Genomic DNA, 5,854 nt, shown 5'->3' on the forward strand with positions numbered 1-5,854 from the left:
TATTTTTAATTTTAAAATTATTTTTATTTTAAAATGATTTTTAATATTTACAAGGTATAGTTTTACAGTTCTCTGTTAGGACTTTTTTTTTGGAACATACCATTTCCTCCAATAAAATTTTTGATGTCTCAAACTGTAAGAGAACCACTGTTGAATACATGATAGCTTCGTCAGTAACTGTACCTTTCTCTGTATTGCTAACTCATGGTTTAGTTATGGTTTTAATGAAGTATGTTGGCATAAGTCTAGGCTACTATATATATAAGTTTCAGAGGAGTTCTTGGTTTCTAAGCTTATAAGACTTTATATTAAATTGGAATAGAGTACGTTGAAGGAACACTTTATTTTTCCCGGAAAGATCTTTAAAAAAAGGTGGGTGGATCAGAGTTGGGGTTGCTGGGGTTTTTTGGGTTTTTTTTTCAGTTTTGTGGTGTTGGAAGGACTTCTGTTTTTGTTGTTAATCTGCAAAGTGTTGTGGTATCACAGAAAATCTTGAATTGCCTTACTAATATTATGTGTGCTCCAATATGGACAAAGCCAACCAATGTGAAATTTCTCCTAAACTGGATATGCCAAGCTGTAAAATTCAGCAAATGCCTGCAGCGATGGGATGTGATAAGATCTCCTAACAGGATCCCTTATCCTTTAAAGGATGAAATCCCTTTACTGTCTCTGCATCCCCATGAATAGCGAACTACTGTAAGTCTTGTAGCTTGCCTGAAAAATGCGTTTTTAAACTTTGGTTTACCTTCTTTTTCTTAGGGAGGAAAAAATACAAGAAATCTGGGTGCCTTCAGAGTACCTGAGACTTTCTATCCTGTGTCATGCTGAAACTATAGAGATTGTAGAATATATTAGCCTTAGAGACTTGCAGTAACCTCATGTCCTGCAAAATTAATCCTCTTGCCTATCTTCAAATGGATTGGACAAAATGTATCTGGTCAGCACTGTAGCCAAGCAGTTGTAGGGAGCACAAAGTGGTCTATCTAGGCAGTCTGTAAATGCAGTGTTAGCAGTAATGTGAAATAATGAAGCTTCATCTGTATTAGGGAATGTTGGCAAGGTTCATTTGTTGCCGTGATGGAAATATTGGAAGCTGCTTGGTCTTTGATATGCTAGAGTTCTTGCCAAGGCAACTGAACAGGTGAGAGAGTATTAGTTGTAAATATTTTTCTTCTCCAGTCTAAACAAGACTAAAAGAGCAAATATGGGAGCTGCATGCGTGGCACCAGTACTGAATCTCTTTGGAACAATCATTAAATTATATTTCCGTAGTTCCTGGATTGTTAGTCATAACCTGATTTTGCTGCTACCTTTTAAATAATTAAAATGATAAAAGTCTAATTTATAAAACACGAAACAGATACAGGAGACTCTGTGTGGAAAGGAGCAGGCAGGCCCCTACTCATGCTTCTACTTTGGCCTCGACTCTCGGAGAAGCCAGTTTGCCTTCACGTGGCATTATGCTTTGATCTCAGCAGTACAAGATGGGTACAGTTACTTGATAATTTTCAAATTCATACTCTTCTTGAAGTGGACATTGACATTTTGGTATCAAAATCCATCTCCAGCTGATGTCAGTTCCATAGCTCCTTCTAGAGTTGTTTGACCATAGGAAATCTGAACAGTCCCTTTTTTTGCTTCTATTTTTAATAGTGTTTCTCTTCTCCGTACCATCTTTTCACCCTTGCCACAGGTTCACTGCTTGGTTTCTGTAGTATTTTGGAGCTACCGAATGAATTCTGCAGTATGACAGAGAGGGCAAAAATACATCTGTTGGTAAATAAAGGAAACCAAAGAATGTCTGATAGTACAGCTTGTTGAGGACTTGAATCTCTCATACCCGCAGCGTGGCGAAGGTTATAGAGCAGTTCAGTGAAGAATTTTATTTCTTACCCCTAAATGTCTGGTTGGACCAGTTTGATTGAACAAATAGTAAATACATTAGCTGGGGAGTTAGCAGCTTGCTTTGTGTAGTTCTGGGTTTGTTTATTTGTTTATTTATTCATTCATTCATTTATTTATTTTACAATTAGGGGAAAAAGGCAAGGGTTTTTGAGGGAAAGTTGGTAACGACTTGCAGTGATCTCGATAAAACTAGTTCTGATGGTATTCGTGAATCTGTCTGTGTGCTGTGCAACTTGCTGTGTTTTCTATGATAGAAACTAAATTTCTGTTTATACCAGAAAGACCTTTCCAGACTTACTGAAACACCATGTGGACTGAAATAGCACCTGATCAGACTGAAAGTCCTTGGTGATTGACGCTCTCGTCTGGGAAGGCTTCTTTACTTTTCCCTTAAGCACCTTGGAGGGCTTCGGCGGGGCTATTTACCATCTTACATTGTATGCCCTTCCCCATCTTCCTCAATACCAGGTTTCCCAGCTCATAACTCTTAAGAAGCAGCTTTATTTCAAAGTAGAAAGGGGCCCCAATATGTGGCCTATTATATCCATATCAGCTTGCTTACCCTTTTCAAACAGTTATTGTATTTTAACAGGGCCCTGCCTGGCAGGGGAGTCCTTAATTCCTGCTATATAAGAATGGGCAGCTTAAGTTACAGCAAACTGCAGGATGCTGCTCTGATCAAAAGGCCTCTGTTTTTAGAGATTCCCACCCACCCTACACATTTCTTTTTTTTAATAAAAAAAATAAAATCTTGGACTAATAATTCAACACAGTAAAGTCATTTTAACTTTTGATTTGAAAGCTTCAGGGTGTTATATTACTGACCTAACATAGGAAAAACTAAGGGAGGAGGACTCTGAAAAAGATAAAGGGATTCAAGGTAATTAAGATCAAGCACAGCAACTCCTTTAATCCTTTCCTTCTCCAGAATCTGTAGACTGGTCTCAGAGGGTTTTATTTGCTACAAAGCAACATAAGAAAGCTTGTTTGCTGCCTACTCTGAGCTGTGTCACAGGTGCTGTGTTTCATTTCCTTTAAATTGGTACTTGGGATAATCTCTGTTCCACCTGTATTAACTCTGTCATGAATACAGAGATTCCTGAACCTATACTCAGAAGCCTGAAAATCATTAAAATTTGTGTCACTCCTTCCCGCTTTCCACGCCCGTCAGCTGAAATAAATTTGAGTGGGTGAGACAGAAAGCATCTCAAAAAATCCAGTCTCTGCAGTGTTACATCACCCAGTCTCACCAAAATGTTAAGAGTGTTAATGATTTCCTATCTGCCTGGTTGTTAAAAAAGGATTTTTCCTTTAAGCCAGTCATCAGGAATAGCTTTCAGCATCTGTTTCATCTTAGCAGTGCTAACATGTTTCAGAGGAAGTGCCTAAAAAGCACTGCTAATTTCATTAGAGGAAGGTGGTGATTTCCTTGAGGCTGACTTCATGGTCCCAAATGTTAATATCTGTGGAATTCTAAAATAACGCTTGATACAATAGCTTAAAATTGAGGAATGCTAATGTGTCTATGCTACCTTCCAAGAGGGTCAGCCAAAGAAATAACCCAGTGATGGGTCTGAATATTGCAAGCAGCGTAGTACACTTAAGGAAAGAGGTGAAGAATAGAATGATCTTAAATTAAACTGCGCTTGTGCAGCTGTGATTTATTCATTACAGCAGTGAAACTTGGTTGTTGGTTTGTTTTTTTTTTTACAATGGTGCCCATAGTTTTAAGCTTCCCTCTCAGGGCTTGTTCCATGCAAGGTAAGCCTCCCTTTGCTGTTGCAGAGCATAGCCTTGGGGTAAGTGTGATTGGTCACTTGGGGATGCTTTGTGTGTGGATGAGTTCTTTAACAACAGAAATTGCCTGGATTTTAAAGCCTTTTCAGTTTCGGTATTTTCTATTGCTAGAGCAAGTTCTTTGTTACCCATTGTACCGTGGTCTCTAATCCTAATACTCCTGATTATCCCTACTTACTGTGCTTTGGTTCACACCATGAAGCAGTCTTGCAGCTCGTGGCCTGGGTTCCTTTCAGATGGAACTAAACTGGAAGATGTGTTCCAACTGCAAATGAGCATTCAGAGGATGTTTCAAGACAAAAGGAACCCATAACGTTGACATCAGGTCCTCTGCACTGTTTCTCCCTACAGATGTTTCAGTCAGTCTAGACACAGCCTCCGATGGCAACTTTGCATTTGAGACTACCGTATTTTTACTTAAGACACTCAGTTCTGTTTTAATGACTTAAGACACCTGTGTAACTGGGAAGAAAAGTAGTGTGTGTAAGGGGAAATCTTTCACGCTGGAGAAGCAGCATAAGCTTTCAAAGTGATTTTCTTCCTTCTTCATGATCTCGATGGAAAATGCAAGAAGTAATGCTGCAAGTTAAGGAATAAGTGTGCTTGTTCCTTGTTTTCCATTTAGTAGAGGGGGGGGACCTGTGAACTCATCGGGCTCTTTGCATGGTAACCAAAGGTGGCACCTGCTAGGGGGACAGCAGGGTCCTGGCAAGCTTTCCTCTCCTTCTAGAGGACTTGAGGCTCTCTCTGCATTGTGCATAGCTGGCTTTGCCTGAGTTCAGCAGTCAGAGGCTAACTGTTGTAGTGGGTTTCAATTGGGATGTTACCATAGCATCCTGGGACTTTTACAATCTATTTAGAAGTCCAAAGGTTTGAAAAGAGTGCTTGAAAGTTTCTGAACTCTGGCAAGTTGCCGAAATGTAATTGCACAAAAGACAAAGCCTTAGTGAAAGCAGCTCTGTTCAGAGAAACAGCACCTGAGTGCTGGCATTCCCAGCACAGTCATTTCTGAAAGCCAGGGCTGTTTTATCACAGTCCCTTCCCAAAGCTTGCTTTCTTCCTCTCACGTGCACATGCCATCCCACAAGCATAGGCTGCGTGTGCTGCAGGATGCAGCTTTCTTAGCGGTGCTCTTGGAAGAGATTTGGCTGCTCAGGGACATGTGACGGAAAGGAGTGACAAAGTAAGCATCTTGAAGTCCCTGCTGCAAAAGTTTCTTTGGATCTTCCCATCAAGTTAGAACGTTGCTTTCTTTCATCTTTCTCCAGTGTAGTCTCACAAGTGAATGGGAAAAGCTCTTTCGTTAATGAAGTATCCAGTTGCTTAACAATTCTTGGGTGAAATGTGAGTGTTTGCAGTGAACTGGTGTTAACTAATGAACATTCAGTTCAATTTCTAGTTTCAGCAAGACAAAATCACATCGTTGATTGATATGCACAATCAAGAGAGACAGGGAACTGCTGGAGAGAATCTGGATGAGGGCAACAAAGATGACTGGGAGGCTGGAGCAACTCTCTTATGAGAAAAGGTCGAGAGAGCTGGGGCTATTTAGACTGGAGAAGTGAAGGCTGAGTGGAGAGCTTGCCACTGTGTATAAATGTCTAAAGGGTGGGTGCAGGGAGGATGGAGCCAGATGCTTTCCAGCAGTGCCCAGTTCCAGGACAAGGGGTGATGGGTGAAAGCTGGAACGCAGGAAGTTTCATTTAAATATGAGGAAGAACTTTCCTGTGAGGGTGACAGAGCACTGGGACAGGCTGCCCAGGGAGGTCGTGGAGTCTCCGTCTTTGGAGACTTCCCAAACCCGCCTGGGTGCCGCCCTGTGTGATGTGCTCAGGCAATCCTGCTTTAACCGGGGGTTGGACTAGACAATCTCTAGAGGTCCCTTCCAACTCCAACAATTCTGTAATTTTGTCCTGGTTTTAGCTAAAAATCCAGTTCTGTTTAGTGATTTTTACTTTCCAGTTCAGCCTCTTCTAAAAGGCTGCACCGGCTGAAGTTCGCAGTGTGTTTTTGCAGACAGTGTGTGCTACTGGCACTGATGTTTACAGTTCCTGCCTGGGACGGGGATGCAGAAAGGCTCTTGCTGATACTTATTCCTGCAGTGACCAAGGCCACTGGGGACTCTTGTGTGTCAGCTGGGGGGGCCCGG

Source organism: Apaloderma vittatum, unplaced genomic scaffold, assembly GCF_000703405.1.
Source record: "Apaloderma vittatum isolate BGI_N311 unplaced genomic scaffold, ASM70340v1 scaffold18466, whole genome shotgun sequence".
Lineage (NCBI taxonomy): Eukaryota > Metazoa > Chordata > Aves > Trogoniformes > Trogonidae > Apaloderma > Apaloderma vittatum.